General features: G+C 42.9%; 1 protein-coding gene across 1 annotated transcript in view; it reads left to right on the top strand.

Annotated features, from left to right (window-relative positions):
• HCN4 (hyperpolarization activated cyclic nucleotide gated potassium channel 4) overlaps positions 1-20,634 on the top strand; it is a 157,088-nt gene that overhangs the window by 8,723 nt on the left and 127,731 nt on the right. The window lies entirely within an intron of this gene.

The following is a 20,634-nucleotide window of genomic DNA, read 5'->3' as shown; positions in this document are numbered from 1 at the left end:
GATATTACAGTTGGTTGCAGCAGGCTGAAACGAAATCTGAATGCCAGCCAGCTCAACGAGCCACAAGAAAAACTTTTAGAAATGTGAGATTTTTTCCCAATTGGGAACAAAAAAAATATAGAAGGGGAAGCTCATGACTAGGCTAAGATATTTTTTTTTGCCTAAGGGGAAGGAAAAGATGGTGTCTGCCCCCAACCCCATCAATTTCCACTTGAAAAAGTGGGTCAGGCTAGCAGGTTAAATCTTAATTCAACACTGGTGGCAGGACAATGCTCAAAGGGCAGCAGCCTAGTTTATTTGTTTATTATTGCATTTATAGCCCACCTTTCCTCTAAGGAGCTCAAGGTGGCAGCGGTGGTTCTCCTCCTCTCCATTTTATTTTCACAACAGCCCTATGAGGTAGGCTAGGTTGAGAGAGATGCCCCATGTGCACTATACATTGAAAGCAGTATTATACCCAAAGAATCCTGGGAACTGCGGTTTGTTTAAAGGTGCTGAGAGTTGTTCAGAGACCCCTATTCCCCTCACAGAGCTACCATTCCCAGTGCAGTTTAACAGTCAAATCCTCTTCCCAGGGATCTCCGGGAACTGCAGATCTCCTAATATCTCTCAACACCCTTAAACTACAGTTCCCACAAATTGTCTAAATCTGTTTCCAAGCCATCCAAGTTGGCGGCCTCCATTGCTTCCCTCTTCCACAGCCTCAATGACCTCTTCATGCACTGGCTGCATACATACACACCAGACATTTAAAGCACATTTCCCTCCGCCCTCTCCAAAGGATCCTGGGAAGTGTCATTTGTTAAGGGGGCTGGGAAGTAGCTCTGTGAGGGATGAACTACAGCTCCCAGGATTCTTTGGAGAGGGCGGAGGGAAATGTGCTTTAAATGTCTGGTGTGTATGTATGCAGCCAGTGCATGAAGAGGTCATTGAGGCTGTGGAAGAGGGAAGCAATGGAGGCCGCCAACTTGGATGGCTTGGAAACAGATTTAGACAATTTGTGGAGAACCAGGCTATCCGTGCCTGCAAGCTGTCATGGCCAGGTACTACCTCCATGATCAGAGGCAATCTGCCTCTGAATACCAGTTGGCACGAACGTCGGAGAAACTGCCTGTTTCATCATTGGCGATCACTTGTGGCCGAGTAAGATTGTCTTCCAAGATAAGGTCTCTAACACTGGGTCCGTAAGTGACTGTGGAGGCCAATTCTGGATCTACACAGCCTCCCACAGTGAGGACATAGGTTTCCAGATGGAAGATGGTTGCGATGAGGATTTGTTTGACATGGCTCCCCCTTGGCCCGTTTGTCCCGTTCACACTGTATTTGTGCTTCTTCAAAGTCCACAGCAACTTTGATAATAGCCGACCTCCATTTGGAACATTCATGGGCCAAGACTTCCCAGTTCTCGATGTTCATGTTACTTTTTTAGATTCGCTTTAAGAACATCTTTAAACCTCTTTTGCTGTCCACCGATATTCCATTTTCCATGCTTAAGTTGGGAGTAAAGTAGCTGCTTTGGAAGATGGTGATCAGAATGTCAGAGAACCTGCAGGCACATTCCTCTCAACTGCCACCTAATGGTTACATTATCTGATAGCTCAGGATAACAGGCCCTGAAGTTGTTTCAAGCTCTGCTTTGTTTCCCACCCAGGTCAGCAACCCATTGTGGCTCCAGGCTGCTTTGCAAGGCTGATAGGAGGTGGCAAGACTATTCCCCTGGAATCCCCGCCCCCAACACCATTGTCACCTTTCTCCTTGACAGATGGGGATGGTTGGGAGAAAATGAGCAAAGTGGACAAAATTAGAGTCCTCTGTGCTGTTGCATTACAGGAGAGAATGGTGTGCTGCCTTTGATCTAGCTTGGGGGTGGGGAGGCAGGGCAAAGGATGAATGGAGTCCTTTTATGGCAACTTATGGAGGTACTTCTGGAACCATTACTGTTCCTTGAAGCTCAAGTGGCCTCAGTGGTGAGGAGTGCCTTTCATCTGCTTCAGCTGGTGGCCAGTTATGACCCAATCTGGACTGGGATAGCCTGACTTCTGTTGTCTATGCTCTGGTAATCTCTCGGCTAGATTACTGCAATGTGGGATTGCCTTTGAAGACAGTTAGGAAACTGCAGCCTAGTGCAGAATTCAGCAGCCAGATTGCTCACCGGGGCAAGATGGTCTGAGCACATAGCACCAACTTTGGCACAACTGCACCGACTACCAATTAGTGCTGGTTTTGACCTATAAAACATTATACAGCTCAGGACCCCAATACCTCAAGGACTTCCTCTCCCCATATGAACCAACCTGAGCATCTGAGGCCCTTCTTTGTGCCCCTCCTCCAAGGGAGGTATGGAGGATGGTGACACGAGAACAGGCCTTCTCGGTGGTGGCCCTCTGCTTATGGAACACTGTCCCAAAGAGGCATGCCTGGTGCCATCATTATCTATCTTTAGGTGCCCAACAAAAACATTCCTCTTTTCCCAGGCAGTTGGCTTTTACATTTTTTTGAGGGCTTTTGACAATGTAGCCTCTTTTAGGGGGAGGGTTGTTATCCATCTTATCCATGTATGTGCATTTTTAACTTTTTAGTTGTGTTAGTTTTATATTGGTTTTAAGCTTTTTATTGTATGTCACTTTGGGTTCATTTCTATGAAGAAAAGCAATAGATAAATAAACGTTTGCACCCCACCTTGGATCTCTTACAAAATACATTAAAATAATTGATAAAACAGTTAAAAACAAGAAATTCAAAACATTTAAAAAACAAATTAAAAATAGCAACAGACAAAAAAACATTAAAATGCATCAGCAGCTATGCATATGGATAGTCTTGCCTAAACAAAATTTGTAAGCAGGCACCAAGAGTACAGCGAAGGAGCCTGTTGTTGTTATGTGTCTTCAATGGCTTTAAATTTGAATACTAGTTTTTAATGTTTTCAATTGTTGTAAACCGCCCAGAGAGCTTTGGCTATGAGGCAGTATATAAATAAATAAATAAGTTGATTATGATTTATGGTGACCCTGTGAATCAACGACCTCCCATAGCATCTGTTGTAAACCACCCTGTTCATATCTTGTAAGTTCAGGTCTGTGGCTTCCTTTATAGAATCAAGCCATCTCTTGTTTGGCCTTTGTCTTCTTCCCTCCCCCTTTCTCTTTTTCCCAGCATTATTGTCTTTTCTAGTGAATGCAAAGGAGCCTGCCTAATGTCAATAGGCAGGGAGTTCCAAAGAGCTGGTGCTGCCACACTAAAAGCACAATTTCTTACAAGTGTGGGGCGGGCATTAAGTGGCACCTGTAACAAGGCCTGTTCCACAGATCAAAGTGATTGAATGGGCACATATGGAGTAAGATGGTCTCGCAAGTAAACTGGTCCCAGTCTTGAATTGGGCCTGGAAACAAACTGGCAAAAAATGTGGCTGTTTTACAATAGAGGTGATATGAGATCTAAATGGAACCCCAGCTATCTAAATATAAGAAAAGCCCTACTGAATCAGACCAAAAGCCCACCGAGTCCAACATTTTGTTCCCACCGTGGTCAACTAGATACTTATGGGAAGCCCACAAGAGTGCTGTATTAATGCTGTATTTTTAAATTTATTAAAAATGTATATACCACTTGGAGAGCCAGTGTGGTGTAGTGGTTAGAGTGTTGGACTATGACCTGGGAGACCAGGGTTCCAATCCCCAGACAGCCATGAAACTCACTGGGTGACTTTGGGCCAGTCACTGCCTCTCAGCCTCAGAGGAAGGCAATGGTAAACCCCCTCTGAATACCACTTACCATGAAAACCCTCTTCATAGGGTTGCCATAAGTCGGAATCGACTTGAAAGCAGTCCATTTTTTTCCATATACCACTTGACTGTAAAAAAACCCTCTAAATGGTTTACAGAGCAGTTCATGCCTTTTTTAAAAAAAGTATAAACATATTCAAAAGCTCATCTCACCTGTGTTCAAGCTAATGGAGCATCCGGCTTCTGATGTAATTTATCTCTGGATTTGGGATGGAGGGAGGAATTTAAGGAGGTTCATCTTGACTGCAAATTGAGAGGTGTGTTTTTTGTGGGGGATTTACTCTGCAATAGTATGTCCTGCAGTGTTTCACAAACTAAGAGGGTGTTTTGTTCTTTTGATGAAAGATAAGCTAGAAAGCATTATTTACACTCATTAGAGTTAGTAGGGACCTTGGAGATCATCTAGCCCAGCTTCCTGCTTGATGCAGGATCTACAATGCAGGATGCAGCTGCAGCACCTCTGACAGATGGCTGTCCAGTCTTTTAAATATCTTCAATGCCGGAGAGTACCGAGACTGGCTGTTCCACTGCCAAAAAGCTCTTACCGTTATGGATTTTTCTCTTAACGTTGAATTGAAATCTGCTTCTTTGCCATTTCTACCCATTGGTTTTAGTCCTGCCATTTGGAGCAGCAGTGAGGACGTCTGCTCCATCTGCTGTCTTACGAGCAGCTTGATTAATCAGCAGCTCAAAATAAGCTTCTTTGCCGTGTGAAATGGTAGGTGAGGCACTGCATGACACCTTAATCTTTCCATGGTGCAGTTGCATGCATGTGCCTAGGAACATGAGAAGCAGCCAAGTGGGATTATTTATTTATTTATTTATTTATTTATTTATTGTACTTGTATACCGCCCCATAGCCGAAACTCTCTGGGCGGTTTACAGCAATCAAAAATATTAAAACAAATATACAACTTAAAACACATATTTTAAAAACAATTTAAAACACAATTTTAAAATTTAAAACAATATAAAAACATTTTAAAACACATGCTAAAATGCCTGGGAGAAGAGGAAAGTCTTGGCCTGGCGCCGAAACTCTCTGGGCGGTTTACAGCAATCAAAAATATTAAAACAAATATACAACTTAAAACACATATTTTAAAAACAATTTAAAACACAATTTTAAAATTTAAAACAATATAAAAACATTTTAAAACACATGCTAAAATGCCTGGGAGAAGAGGAAAGTCTTGGCCTGGCGCCTTTTGCAAAAATTAATTCTAGGGTGGTTTACAAGGTTTAAGAATTATAAATACCCCCTCAACACACACACACACAAAACAGCAGATAAAAGATCAATTTAAGACTGTGGAATTGCCATTGCATCCTGTTTGACTCACTGTATGTGGAGCTAAAATACAGCTGGAGCCTGTTGGGCTTGGGAGGTGTTTTCGGAGATTGATGATGGACTTGTTATGCACTTGCCTTTAAAATCGTGGGCATGGTTTGCACGTAACTCTAAGCCACAACTATATCTTAGTGTGGACAAGCAAGTGTGCTAATGCGGACTGAGAAAATGGCAGCCACTTCACTTCTGCCCTGCTCCTGTGTCTGCCATGCTACCAGTAGCATGATGTCTGAACCAAGCCTTGTGGTTTGTCTCACTCCAGACAAGCCATGAGCTGTAGACAAAGCTTGTTCTTGGCTTACCTCTCACTGTTAGGAACATAAAGAACATCAGAAAAGCCTACTGCATTACGCCAATGGCCCATCTAGTCCAGCATCCTGTTCTCACAGTGGCCAACCAGATGCCTTTGGGAAATCTGTAAGCAGAACCTGAACACTAGAGCACTTCCTTCCCCCCACGGTTTCCAGCAACTGGTATTCGGAAGCATCCTGCCTCTGACTGTGGAGGCAGAGCATAGCCATTCTGGCTAGTAGCTTTTGATATGGTTGTCCTCCATGAATTTGTCTAATCCTCTTTTGAAGTCCTCTAATTTAGTGGCCAACACTGTCTCTTGTGGGAGTGAGTTCCATAGCTGAACTATGCACTTTGTGAAGAAGTACTTTTCATTTGTCCTGAATCTTCTGGCATTCAGCTGCATTAGATGTCCATGAGTTCTAGTGTTATGAGAGAGAGAGAGAGAGAGAGAGAGAGAGAGAGAGAGAGAGAGAGAGAGAGAGAGAGAGAGAGAGAGAGACTTTTATCGGCTTTCTCCACACCATGCATAATTTTATAAAGTTCTATTATGTCACTTTTTCCTCGCCTTTTCTCTAAACTAAAAATCCTCAAACACTGCAACTTTTCTTCATCGAGGAGTTGCCCCATCCCTTTGATCATTCTGGTTGCCCTGTTCTGAACCTTTTTCAACTCTACAATATCCTTTTTAAGGTGAGGTGACCAGGACTGTACACAATATTCCGAATATGGTCGCACCATAGATTTGTATGGTGGTATTATGTTTGTATAATGGTTTGTTTGGGGGAGACAAACCACAAGCTCAGGTTTGGGTGTATCATTAAACCAAACCATGGCTTAGCGAACCAATAGCAAGTGCCAAGAAGAAGTGCAACAGCTATGATTTTCCTGCTGTGCACCAGCATGCTTACTCGTTCATACTAAGCCATGGTTTGGTTTAGTGTTGGTTTAGCAAATGGGCAGAGAGCAATAGTGTAGTGGCAAATCTAGAAGTGCAAGGTCCCTTCATGGTAGTCATGCTATGCCACCTCACTTGTTTGCTCTCTGTCATCATCTTCACACTCCTCAGTCCTTCCCACATGTGCCTTCTCCCACAACAACAGACATTCCTAGAAGCCAATCAGCATGCAAGGGGAGTGTATTAGCTACTGAGAAGAGTCCTCTCAGTGGCTCTCTTACCTTTTTTCACTCTGATTGGCTTCAGTCAGCAGGAAAGGACAAGAATGCATGTTAGAAGTTTCTTCTCAGTGGCTCACACACTTCCTTTTCATGCTCATTGGCTTGTAGGATGCTGGAGACATAGAGACACTGCTCCCAAAAAAGTAAGAGGTCTAAGACCCCCTGAGACCCTGTACAACTACACCCCTGGCAGAGAGTAGAAGAGCTTCAGTTCTTCTTGGAGACGCATCAAACCATCTTGACAATAAGTGCCCTACACTTTACTTTTAAAGATTTACAAGCCAGGATGTTGCAAAAGATGAATGTCAGACTTGAGTGCAGTGAAAGAAGTGTGGGATATGATGGTAGCAAAAGCCCAGGCCCAGCTGCCAAGAGTTGGGGTTGTGATTGTATGACCTTTGTGTCTTTTGACAGTGGTTGCAAAGCTAGTTGCATTTCATTTACCAGAATGAAGTCAGTTGAATGATTTGTGGGCAGCTCTCGATATGCAAATTAATTCTTGAAGAAAGTCCCAAGTGGCCTCTTTAAATCAGTGGTATGTTCCCGAAGCGTCCCTTCCTGTGAGAAACTGTTGATATAGGATGCTTCTAAACTGTCTAATTTTTCAGAATCTCTGTCTTAAGTTAGTATCTTTTCATCTAATTTTAATGCAAGTAGAAATTGAGATTTTCTTACTTTTATCATAAGACTGATAATAGTGTGATGTCAGGTGGTATCTGTATTGGATTTGAATTTATTTTTTTTATAGGTGTGTGATTTTATATGTGTGTGTTGTTGCTTATTGCAACCAAAACTACAAGTTTTATTTGTAGTACTTCATTCTGCAATATTATCTTTTTAAAGAGTAGTTATTTTTCCTTACTTGCTTTGTGATTTGCCTGCCCTAATTCCTTAGTAAAAGTTTGCTGAACTATAAACGTCTCCATGTGGCCTACTTATACAAAATTAAGGGGAAAGTTCCACCCTGCCAATCCCAGTGGGAATATCTAACCACCCGTTTATGCATTTCCTGCTTGCTACTTTTGCTTGTACGTTGAATCCCTTTTCTTTACAAATATGGCTGGCGCTGGGGTTGGCATTATTGGGCATCTGCAAAGACCCATGCTTCAATAGGGGGCTGCTGCCAACCCTTGGACCCCACCCCCCGGCTCTTCCTGATTGCCCTCATTGCCTGTTTACCTGCTGTCTCTAACTGAGCAAGAAGACAGAGTATCCCTGATTGCTGCATCCTCTCCCTCTGTGCAGCCAATGAAGACTGGAGCAAGAGGGAGAGAGCAGCCCCTGTAGATAGTATTATATGCGGAGACCATCATGCCCAATTTTCCCCTGGGCATGGGAGGATCTGTCATATTCAGCTCTCTTAGTTTCTCATTTTTTAAATCCTAAATTCAGTTTGCTGGATTTCTGTAGTAATTTGTGATTTTTTAAATAAAATCCTCATGAAAATTCATCAGCTTTAGTGAGAATTTCTTCTATCAAACACATTTTTGTATGCAGTTTTGACCAATGTGTACATTTTTGCAAGCAAGTTGTATTCCAATGTAATGCATTTTTGCCTGTGGCCTTTTAGACATAGTTTGACTCCCATCAGTCCCAGTCAGCATTGGTCGGGGATGATGGGAGTCAGCAACATCAGGAGCACCCTAGTTAGGGGTGGGGGAATTTGGTTCGGTTCGAATTTTAATATGAACGTACCTAATTTGCACTTTCCAAAACAATATGTGAGCCAAACCACAGCTGTCCTTCGAAGTGCACACTTCTCCAAATTTTGTGATGCAATTCTCCAACCAAATAATGGGTATATTGGAAGAAAGCATGCACGAAAATACAGAGCTTGGAAAAGTTCCTTTTTTGAACTATAACTCCCATCAGCCCACTCCAGTGGCCATGCTGGCAGGGGCTGATGGGAGTTGTAGTTTTAAAAAGTAACTTTTCCAAGCTCTGCGAAAATGCATATATTCATATAAAATAACATGCATTAGGGAAAATTGCTTGTAAAATTTGTGTATTAGGAGAAATCTAAAATGCTGATGAATTTTCATGAGATTTTTTTTTTAAGAAAACTGCAAACCGATGCACAAATTTGGGGAACAAAACTTAAGATTGGAAAAATGAGAAACTGAGCGAAACTGAAATGGGCAGATTCATCCATCCCTAGCCACAGGTTCCCTATCCCTAGTTTACAGGTTACTGTCTCCAATGCCAACTCTGCAAGAAGGAAAATCAGAAAACATCAAAAACACTCAGCTGATGGGTGTCGCTGTGCAAAATGAGTGTGAAACACTACTCGGGCCACAGCAGGTTCATTTTGGATTCACTTGTCCTAAGCATAAGTGGCTGCATGAGATGGCAGCTGAGAGAGAATTGAGGTTTCAATCTCATTTGCTGTCTCTGAGAGCGGCTGTCACACCTGCAAGCCGTTTGATTGAGCCCTTGACACTACCTGTGACACTTCCTTGACACTTCTGCAAGGGACCCAGAGCTCATTAGCATCTGCACTTGTCGCTCCACTCCAACCCCTCCAGCCCCTTTTGCCTTGGCCAGATTTCTCCCTAGTTCTTCTCCGGTATAGCTCTTCTGATTCACTGGTTAAGCAGAAGAAATTATTAGGCAAATGAGAGTGATGCTAAACACTATTACCTACGCTGGATTTGAGTCGCCTTGGTACAGAAACCAGAGTTGGTTGCACTCCGATGTCAAGCCAAATCTGTGTTAACCAAACAAAGCTAGCAAATTGTTTTTAGCTTGCTTGTGATGAGGGCTGATGTTCCTCCTCTGTTCTTGAATGTGGGTTTTTGATGAAAGCAGGAACCAGACAAAGATGTCTTGCAGGGGGTTGATAGCCAAGGCTGTTTCCTCCCCCTGTTTTAGTATTGTGCTGAAGGGGGTTTCTTTTCTTTTTCTTCTCCCACAGGCAAACAAAATCAATTTCCCGTCCCTCTTGACTGCACAGGGGTACCTGTGTATTTTTAGATTCAGTTAAAAAGACACCAAGGGTGGTGTTCATTTTTTCAGTTTTAAGATTCAAGGAAGGTATTGCAGAGTCAGGCTGCAGCATATCCACTTAGCCAAGAGCAGGTACTGTTGCACTTCTGGGGAGACATGTGTAGGATTACATTGCAAGGTTACTGTCCCTCTTACTTAGGAACATAGAAATCCTTATACTGAGTCAGACCATTAGTCCATCTAGCTCAGTATTGTCTACACTGGCTGCCAATAGGGTTGCAGACAAGGGTCTCTCTCCACCGTACCTGGAAAAGCCGGGGATTGCATCTGGGGACTTCTGCATTCAAGGCAGATGTTCTGCCACTGAGCTACCTGCCTTCCTAAAGATGCATGGGTGGTGTCTTATTAACAAACCTCTCCTTCACCTTGTGGTATATGTTACATCCTACCTGGGAGTAAGCTCCATTGAACACAGAGGAACTGACTTTTGATATGTTAAGGATTTGCTCTATGAGGCCCCAGTTGAGAACTACATTTTGTTTGTGTTGGTCTAGTGGTTCTGCTGATGCTGTGAATTCCATTCGCATCAGACACATGCATCAACTTCTAGTAAGCCTACTTAGTGTGAGTCTGAAAAATCCTGCAGATTTGGAATAAACTGGACATTACATTGTGCCCTTGCTAGGCAATGGCTCTTTTGAAGATGGGGAACTTGTGGCCTTCCAGAAGTTGTCAGACTCCATCTCCCATCAGCCCCAGCCAGCATGGCCAGTGATCAGGGATGATGAGACTCATAGTCCAAATAATTTGGAGGGCACCAGGTTTGGAGGGCTATCCTAGTATACGGATATGCTGAGTCTCGAAGGTTCTGTTCCCTAAGGACTTGGATTAGGGATTTCACGATTGGAGGGCATGGGTTTTTTGCCATTTATTCAAATACTTCTCTGCCAACTGTGTTGTCTTGTAAAAGGGCTGTTTGGGTTCTTTACAGCTCATTTTAAAATTTTCTAAAATAGTTTTTATACATTTTCTGTATGCCACCTTGAGTGTAGTGGAAAGGTGGGATTTAAATTCTTCCATAAATAATAATAAAAAATATTGAGTCTGGACAGTGAAAGTAGCAGCTCTTCCTGTTTTCTAATAAATATAGCTGTTGCCGAATGTCAGAAATGTGTGGATCTCTTCCAAGAGCAATCCGTTTTAATGCTTTGGATGTGGAGTAGCAGAGAAGCAGCATTGATTTTATAATTTCTATCTAAAACAACAACAACAATTCTTATATATTATTGGATTGTGAGACAGTATTAATATTTATGCTTCTTTCACAAGGGCAAAGAAGCTGATCTGGCTTTCTCTTCATATTTGCAAAGAATGCTGTGATTCCCATTATTAAAAATCTTACTTAAACACACATCTCAATAAGGCAGAAAAGATGGGGAATAGTGTGGATCAGACACTCAAAGGTGGCATTAAAGTACCTCAAATCATGATGGAATATCCCAAAGTTGACATGCGGCCTTTTGTGGTTGTGTGACTGTCTCAGAATGGAAAGCAGCATGCCTACATTTCTGTAAATCTATACACTTAAAAAAAGTTAGTAGTGTCTCATCACTATGATTGTTGCATCCAGCCCAAACGGCATTAATATAAAGGAGGTTATGTAAACTACGTGCAACTTCTGCAGTTTCTTGATTGAAAGTGCTGAAGTTGGATTCCTAAAATTTCCATCTCAATACCATTGTTTTCAGCAGAGAATATATTGAAAGAGTCATTTCATTTCCTGCATATTTTCTGTGGCTGAGATCATTCAGGTGCAGGGGGTAGAGGAGGGAGAGATTTGGGTGTGTACATATGGCAAGATAGATGAAAGTGACTGAAGCCTCCAAACAGGTGCTGACTAATGATGGGTGAATTTAGCCCATCAGAGATTGCAGTTTGCTCACAGAGTTACAAACCCAACATTACAAATTCAATTTTAGCAAATGCATGAGACCAGTGGAGGCTAGTCAATTAGGGTGAATGGGGCACTGCCCCACCAACCTTAGCCTGCCCTCAACCATTTGCCACCTGCCTACCTTCCTGATTACATCCAGGAGTGTCAGTTTATCTTCTTCCTCTTCCGTATTTTCACTGCTGCCCTTTTCAAAGTCAGCAGGGAGGAGAAGGAAAAAGCTACAATTAGCTGGCTCTGCCTACCATTGGATCCACCTATTCTTGAGCTCCATGACTTCCGCTCCACCAGTCTCAATGAGCACCAACCACCACTGCATGAAACCAAACTGTATCTCAGGAATGTGGCATTTATAATATGCAATTTTCCAACCATATGCCTTGCAACATATTGTTCTCTGATTGGCTGTTTTTGCATGTGCTTTATTTTCTATAGTTGAGCAATGTTCTGCATGCCTATTCATTGCAAATGGGAGTCTTTCAATTCCTACAAAAAGTCAAAGGTTGCAGCAAGTGTCTGAGCATGTACAAAAATGGCGGAGTCTGGCTGCTTAGTCATACTAAAAAAATATAAATCAACTCTGAATTAATATCTGTTTGAACAGCAAAACTATTAAAGTTTGTTGGAACAAAGTCTCAGTTCATTCTACATTTGTGAACTGCAAACCTTCTCAATTCAACTTACAAACAACTGATTTTGAGTTTCAGATACTTCATTAGTACTGGCCAGTGGTAAGAATCTAGACTGGGTGTGAGCTTACTTATATGTATTTGGATTGTGGTCTTAAGTGCTAAAAAAAAAAATAAGGCAACTGTTTGCTAATTTAATATTCAGTCCTCATTCTGTGATATGGACAGCTTCATTTTTCAAACACTTATTCATGTATGTGCGTGTGCATAGTTTAACCATAAAAAATCTCGTTTTCAAAGGTATTATTGAAAGCCAAACAAAAATCCAGTGGAGGGTGTTGCCCATTGGGGCTGGTGGAGCAGAGGGAAGGGCAGCTAATGGTGGGTGGAGCCAGGAAACTAATTATGGTTTTTTCTCCATCCTCCTCCCTTGCAAAGACACTTAAGGACTGAATACAGGACTGCAATCCTGTGCATGCTTACGTAAGCCCCACTGAACTCAGGAGACTTACTTCTAAGTAGATTGCATAGGATAGTTTTGCTATATCTTCTACTTATCTCTTATATACACACAATGAATGAAAGCTGGCCACAGTGATACTGTCTCTAAGCAAGATGACCTAGGGAGCAGATAGTGAATTATTGTAGTGTGAGGGAAGGGACAAGGAAGAATGGACTCAGGTTCTGGAGTTTGAGGGGGTTCTGAGGGGCACCACCCTTCAGCCCACAGCAAAAGCCTCCTCTGCCTAAATCACAATCGCAACATCAACCATTGTAGGTAACAGTAGAAATCATATTGCAGCTTGCAGTTTCCAGCGGTCACATCTTTTTGCAAAGCAATTTGCCCTCACAAAATGCATGTTATTTTCAATAATATATGAATGATTCTTCATGCTTTGCCCCAGCATATTCATTTTTTATACATGATTTGGCTAGAGAATTGCATTGCAAAATTTGGATTTTGTGTGGATTTTGAAAGGTGGCAGGGTTTGGGTTTGCATATTGTTTTGGAAAGTACAAATTGGGGAGATTCACCTTTAAGTGTGAACCAAATTGGATTTCTTCCTCCTTCCTATACATACCTGGAAGTAAGCTTCACTGAGCATAGTGGGGATTCTTAGTAAACATGCACAGAATATATGAGCTGACCATCCTACTGTTGAACTTAAATGCAGCCAGCCCTGGAAGCTGTGGGAGGGATTCCCAGGTACAACCTACAAGCATCCACAAGTACTTTTTACACCAGGGAAGAGGCAGGAAAAAGTGGAAGAGTTGTAAGAGTTTTGGGTATAAGAGAGAGGGACGGGGCAAGAAAAAAAGACTGATGCAGATTTATTATGTGAGAAGCTCTCTAGTTCATGGTGAGAAAGGTACTGGTGACTATTTGTTCAGTCTTAGTTATAAGTTTCTATGTAGATGACTTGCTGAGATAGATAACTTGATGCTTTTGTCACAGATGTTAAGGCAAGGTGAATTGCCAATTTCAGTTTCTCCTTTTTCCAATCTTAAGTTCCGTTCTCCACATTTCCACATCAGTTGAATTTCTCCTAATGTACACAGACCTGTTGGGTATGCTTTAAGTTGGGTTCCTGCATTATAAGCCCCTTCCAACTCTACTATTCTATGATTCTATTTTTTCCCTAATATAATGCATTTCTGTATGTTACTTTCATTAATATATGCAAGCTCTATGCACACTTTACCTTAGTATATGCATTTTTGTACACATTGCTTGGCTGGAGAACTGCACTGAATTCAGAGAAGAGCAAATTTCTAAGGATGGTTCTATTTTGTTTTGTCTATTGTTTTGGAAAGTGCAAACTGGGTAGATTCACCCTTAAATGTGAACTGAATCTGATTCCTCTACCTTCCCTAAAAGATGCTCAGGAAGTGGCCATAGCTCAGTTGTGGAGCCATGTGCTTGGACAAAGAATCCGGCCTGGTATAAGGCAGCTTCCTGCATTCCTATGCTCATGGTTCAAAAGCAAAGTTCGAGTCCTCAGTCTCCTGATGAATTAATGGTGGTAAAGTGTCTTTCCTTCCGGTGTTGATACACTTAGCAGTGAATGCTGCTCTTAAAATCTATTTGGATTGGTCTTGAAAGAGTCCATATTGTTGGAATATATCCCATTAATAATTACATTCCAGAGAAGCAGAGCAATAGTTCAAGGACTAGGTTGATTCTGATGCATGTTTCAGTCCAAAAGTTCCTCCTGAAAAGTATATATTATGATGTTTAAGTTATCCCAGTGCATTGAGTAACAATCATCAAACATTGTTGTTCAGTGTAAGTTTGCTTAGACATGTTGGATCAGATCAGAGCCAATACTTCTTGTTTAACATTCTCACATGACATAAATGGGCTCTGCCAACTCCAAAGTTTATCATTTTAATTTGGTTTTGAAAGCCACACTGAATTCTTGAAGAGCATAGACTGTGTGTTAAAATAAAAAGACAGTCTCCTTCCATGTGAGCCTAACCCCATCCTTTAAGGTTGGCCAAGAGGCTTTCTTGGCTGAGGAGGGCCAAAACTATACATGGCATTAATTATAAATAGTGTGTGTGTGTGTGTGTGTGTGTGTGTGTGTGTGTGTGTTGATCGGCACTGGAAATGTGGCATGGCTTTAGCCCATTATCCCCTGATACAGTCATGATCCAGACCAATCCTCTTCCCATCCTATTTGTGTGTGTGTGGAAACTCCTATCCACTCCAATGGGAGCTTTCTTCCTGATGTAAACAGCAGGCATGAGGAAACCCTGCTCCAGAGGGGGGACAAAGATTTAAAGGCTCCCAGCTTGGACTGTCGGTGTTGGCTATTTGGGCAGGAAAATCTTGCACGTAAGGGCAGGCCATGTGACTAATGCAACTTTGTAACCCAGGATTTTAGAGAGTCAATGTATGCAAGGGACCTATGCACTGCACTTCTATGCAGTTAAGTTTGGATTTCATAGAATTACATATAGGCATGCATTGTGATCTAGATCTGGGCAAACTTGCACAATTGAGGACATATGACTGAAAGCTCCCTAAAGTCTGTCTCTAGGGTTTTTCCTTTTTTTAGGAATATTTATATCCCTTCCTTGTTTTTGCATGCAGTTTTGACTAAGTTACACATTTTTGCAAGTAACTTTTCATAATACAGCGTATTGTTAAATGCTATTTTGCACCAATATGCACCAATATGCACACTTCCCCTAATATCTTTGTAAACATTGTTTGGAGAAATGCATTACAACATTCAGATAAGCTGGAATGTTGAGGGATAACTGTGTTTTGGTTTGCAGATTTGTTCTAGAAGTGTGAATTCAGTAGTTTCTTATTAAAATGCAAATAAAATTGTATCTCTCTCCCATCCCGTGTCCCAGATTCAGTCTCCTAGCATGTCTAGTTAAAGCAAGGCTAGGAAAGATGTGGCCAGCCAGAGGTTGCTGGCCTACAGCTCCCATGATCCTTGAGCACTGGTCATGTAGTTTGGGGCTGATGGAATTTGAAGTTCCAATGACATCTAGAGGGCTACAGGTTCCCCATCCCTGTGTTAAAGAGTCTTGGGTAGCAGGACTGAGTGAAGCTCTGGAAAGCTACTGCTAGTCAGGATGGACAGCATGAGTACGGAAGGACCAATGGCCTGACTTGCTGTGTCATAACTTGATACGGTCACTTTTTAAAATATGCATGTTCATCTTTAACATTGGCTTTAGAGCATCCCAGTGAAGGGTGTAAGTGCACCAACCAACCTCAAAGCAAGCTGATATTGGGAGTAAAGCCCCAGGACAAGGACGGGGAGCTTGTGGTCGTCCAAGGCAGTGACAGCTGGTGGCTCCATGTCAATGGGACCATGGAATCCACTCTGGGTTTTAGTCCAAAATTTTAAAGATCTGCTAAATTTCAGCACCCCGGACAATTCCTTGAAAGTTTGGACTAAAGCCCAGAGCAAATCCCACTGCCCCACTAACATGGAGCCACCAACCGCCACTGCCTCCAGATATTCTTAGACTACAACTCCCATCATCCCTGACCAATGGCTCTGCTTGCCTGGGGCTGATGGAAATTGAAGTCCAATTGCATCTGTAGAGTCGCCACTTTCTCATCCCTCCCCAGGGGCAAACGCTAGAGTACTCTTCACTGAGTTGCCCTTACTGTATCTCATGCATGGAGGAGCCCTTCTCATTCTTGCTTCCTGCTCCTGCTCGCGCCTATCAAGCAAATTCATTTTGCAAGTCAAGACAAGGCTTTTCTGTCAAGCACAGCAGACAATGTCTCAAAAACAGAAGCTGTGACTTTTCTTTTTTTAGTTTATTAAACACTGTGGAGAAACAGAAGCCAGGTGGCTTTGAGAAGCGGATGCTGAAGGGACAGAGCTGGGTGGGTGGATGAATAAGCACAAAGTAGCTTATGTTGATTATGCTGCATAATACAAACTTGGATGGAAGCACCATCTTGGTGGTGGGAGTAGCCTTGCATGCCTGTAAGCCAGGGGGTGACTCAGGTTCCATCCCTGTTTTATACTCTTTAATCACTCTAAACACATGTCCAGAAGGTTCCTTTTATTTATATGGCTTGTATCCAATGCAGTGGCTGCTTGTGGATCAATGTCAGTAGGGCAGTGGAATCTGCTCCGGGTTTCAGTCTGAACTGTCAAGGAGCTGTCCAAATTCAGCACCTTGGACATCTCATCAAAAGTTTGGACTAAAATCTGGAGCAGATTCCACTGCCCCACTGATATGAAGCCATCAGCTGCTACTGTAGTGGTTAAGGTGTTGGACTACAACCTGGGAGACCAGGGTTAGAATCCCCACACAGCCATGAAGCTCACTGGGTGACCTTGTGCCAGTCACTGCCTCTCAGCCTCATGAAAACCCTATTCATAGGGTCGCCATAAGTTGGAATTGACTTGAAGGCAGTACATTTACTGATCCAATGTAGCCCTAAGTAACCATCCCATTAGCACAAGGATTTACACTTGCCCAGTGGGACCTTCCCCCTCTCTTCCCCCTATGCACATCCTGTGCCCTCCCCAAATCTGATTGGGAGGGCTGAAGCAAACTCCCAAAACAAATTGGAGGGGGAGGAGGGAAGATCCAGTTGCCCAAGCAATAAATACTTGCACCGATGGGACAGTTACTTGGCTCTACATCGGATACAAGCCTTTATTTATAACATGTGTGTTTTTTTTGTATCCACCCTTCCTCATAAAGTGCTGTATACCATTGCAGAAATGGGCAAAACCATTCCAAATGGGTCAAAATGGTGTAAGTTCAGCAAAAGAGGAGAGTCCCCACAAAATGAAATGCCTTCACCGTCAAAGACCAGGCGGAAGAGTTGTCTTCTCAGCATACACGGAAAACTGTACAAATGAAGAGACTAGATGCCCCTCTGTGGGGAGGGAGTCCCACCACTTAAGGGCTGCCACAGAGAAAACCCTCTCCCAGGTGGCAGAACTGCCAAGAGAGCCCCCGCTGCTGATCTTAACACCCGGGAATGTGAGTGGAAATGGAGGCAGTCTTTCACGTATATGAGGCCTAAGTCATTGGGGGCTTAAGGATGCAATCCTGGGAGTAAGTCCCACTTAACCCAATGGAGCTTACTTCTGAGTAGACATGTATTGGATTGCAGCCTAAATGTGTTGAGGTTTAATTTAATTTGTTTTTAAATGGCTCAGTAGGCATTTTCAGAGAGAGAACTTCATAGGGAGCAATATTTGGACTAGCTTGGGGAGCTGTCACTTGGACATAAACAGGGCCTTGCAGCCTAACTCTCCAGGCACAGATAAGGGCCTAATACTGGGATATCTGTGATGGATCTCAGGATGTTTATTTTTAATAAATGCAGCTGTGAAGCCATGTAGTAGGAAAGCCGGTTAAAGCACTTATTCCTTGACTTGGTATAAAGGGCTTAAAGATGAATTCTTTAGAATGCCAAATAATTCTAGGTCCTGATCAGCTTTTTGTGGCTGTTCTTTTATATTCCTGCCCTTGATACCCTTGCTGAAAGTGGTTTATATGGTCCAGGGAGATGGATATACTCTTCGCCAAGGAGATCTCAGAGACCTTCCAGATAATCAGTCTCTAAATGAGGAAAGTTATCTCTCCAACATGCTTGGGAGAGCTGATAAAAGCAACGTGCTCAAGACTTGGTGTCTCCACCCTTAATAGCAGTGTGTTTCCTGTTCATGATTTCGTAGGGAGATGGCTAGTTTCTGCACACACATCTCCACTGATCAGAATTGCTACTGGAACAGTGCACTGCTTGCTTTCAAAAGAGTTTAGGGGGTGGGTTCAGATGGTAAAGGCAATCAGAATGGGTTTTTTTTTTGCCCCATTGTCTCATTTTGCAAATTCCATCACCCCTCTCTAAATCTGAGGGCAGAGCAGAGGCATGCTGGCAATCCCTTGAGGTGGGAGTGGGAGCTGAGAGAAGACAGTTGCAGACGTTGGTGATAGCAGCCAAGGAGCAGAAGCCGCATTAGGCTGAGGGCTGACACTTCACTTTCTGGTGCCAGTGTTTGGGTTACTGCTGATAACTGTAACGATAACAGACTTGCCATTGACATATGGCTGCAGCTCCGTGCCTTCTCATCATGGTCGTGGGGAATGGGAGGATGAGGCCTTTGCTTTATTTAGCAAGGGTCAGGTATGCCAACATGCTTCTTGGTGAGGGAGAACCTTTAGCTTTGCAAGCAGGAAGCTGGAGGTACAGTCCCTGGCATTTCTAGTTGAAGGGACTTGGAACGTACTAAGTCAGACCACGGGTCCATCTAGCTCAGTGTTGTCTACACTGATTAGCAGTGGCTGTCTAGGATTTCAGACAGGGCTCTCTCCCACCCCTACTTGGAGATGCCAGAGAGCACATCAAGATCAAACAATAGATTGCAATCTTTATTTGTAGGGATCACTTAAAGCACAGCTGAATTACTGACGGACAGAACATCATTGTTCTGATCAAAAAGGATATCCAAGTTCCACTAATCTTAATGGGACCTTCTGCATGCCAAGCAGATGTGCTCCCACTCAGCTGTGGCCCTTCCCCTGTAACAGGAGCTGAAAGAGACTCTTGCAGGTTTCTGGTGGCGCTACTGCCAGTCAGAGAATGCAACATTGGCTACAGTTTCTCACTGTAATTGTACTTCTTATGCTCACACGTAGGACCTAGTCCTTGCATCACTTAACACAGGGATAGCCAAAGTGTTGCCCTCCACCTGTTTGGGGGCTACAACTCTCATCAGCCCCAGCCAGAGTGGCCCAATGTTTGAGGACGATGGGAGCTGGAGTCCAGCAACATCTGGAGGGCACCATATTGGATATACCTGACTAAACCAAATGTTTGTTTAATCATGGGAATTTTAAATTACAGCCATGGGTTGTTCGTTATTCAGATACCTAATATTATGGGCTTGTCACAAAGCTTATTTGGATCCTGAGATTATTTCTAATACATAAGAAGAGCAGATGGTTAATTAGTTTTTTTCCCCCACTGGCACTTAAAGTCAGGGTTTCTGCCATAAAAATATGATTAGCCAGTTTGCCTCATGTTAAGATTAATGGAACCTGGATATCCTTTTTGATCAGAACAATGATGTTCTGTCAGTCAATAATTCAAGGCAGCTGTGGTTTAAGTGATCCCTATAAAACTATAGATTGCAATCTTTATTTGTAGGGATCACTTAAAGCACAGCTGAATTACTGACGGACAGAACATCATTGTTCTGATCAAAAAGGATATCCAGGTTCCATTAATCTTAACATGAGGCAAACTGGCTGATCTTTTTTTTTTTAAGGATGTAAATGTGACACACAGATTAATATCTTTGCTAAGAAACAAAGAGAGGTCCACATATTGTAGACTGGCTGCACTAGCAGAAAGAAAACTGGTGAGTTTAAAAAGAGGGTGGATATCGAAGCAGCACCTGTGGAACAGTTAGAAAAACACGTCAAGTGTGAGCATAAGTGAGGCCTCCCCTGTCATGCACCAGGTGAGGCTGGAGCCTATTGATAGCTGATCTGCTGAAATATTGGACCAGCTGAGCCTGGCCTGACAGACAAGCAGCTGGTGTTTGTATAGGCTGGGTCAAGGTTTCCCAAATGTCTAAGCTCATTGATCCCTTGAGGAGCTTATAAAGTTATCATCAACCGCAGCCCAAATTCTTAGGAATGTAAACAAAATAAAGTCAATTTTAGCTGTAGCACCAAAACAATGGTAGCAAGGTGAACAATGGTTTAAATTATAGGGAAGCAGACACCAGTATCACTGTCAACAGCTGCAGAACCTTAGACAGCTCCAAATTTAGCAGCACCACCATCAATACTGCTCCAAAAAAGGCAGGATACCAATATTACCTTTGTACAGTCGGCTAGTATGGTCACTCTTGCAGACCCCTTTCTGTCCATCCAGGTGAGCAAGAAGCACCACCAGCTTTGAAGGGCACATTCCAGCCAGGCAGAAAACATTCAAGGAGGAGGCAAAGCAGGGGCAGGGAGGGGGGTAGCTTGGGGAGGAGCTCCAAG

Source organism: Rhineura floridana, chromosome 14 (genome assembly GCF_030035675.1).
Source record: "Rhineura floridana isolate rRhiFlo1 chromosome 14, rRhiFlo1.hap2, whole genome shotgun sequence".
NCBI classification, from domain to species: domain Eukaryota; kingdom Metazoa; phylum Chordata; class Lepidosauria; order Squamata; family Rhineuridae; genus Rhineura; species Rhineura floridana.
Note: the sequence above shows the minus strand (reverse complement) of the source record. Positions and strands in the feature narration are given on the sequence as shown.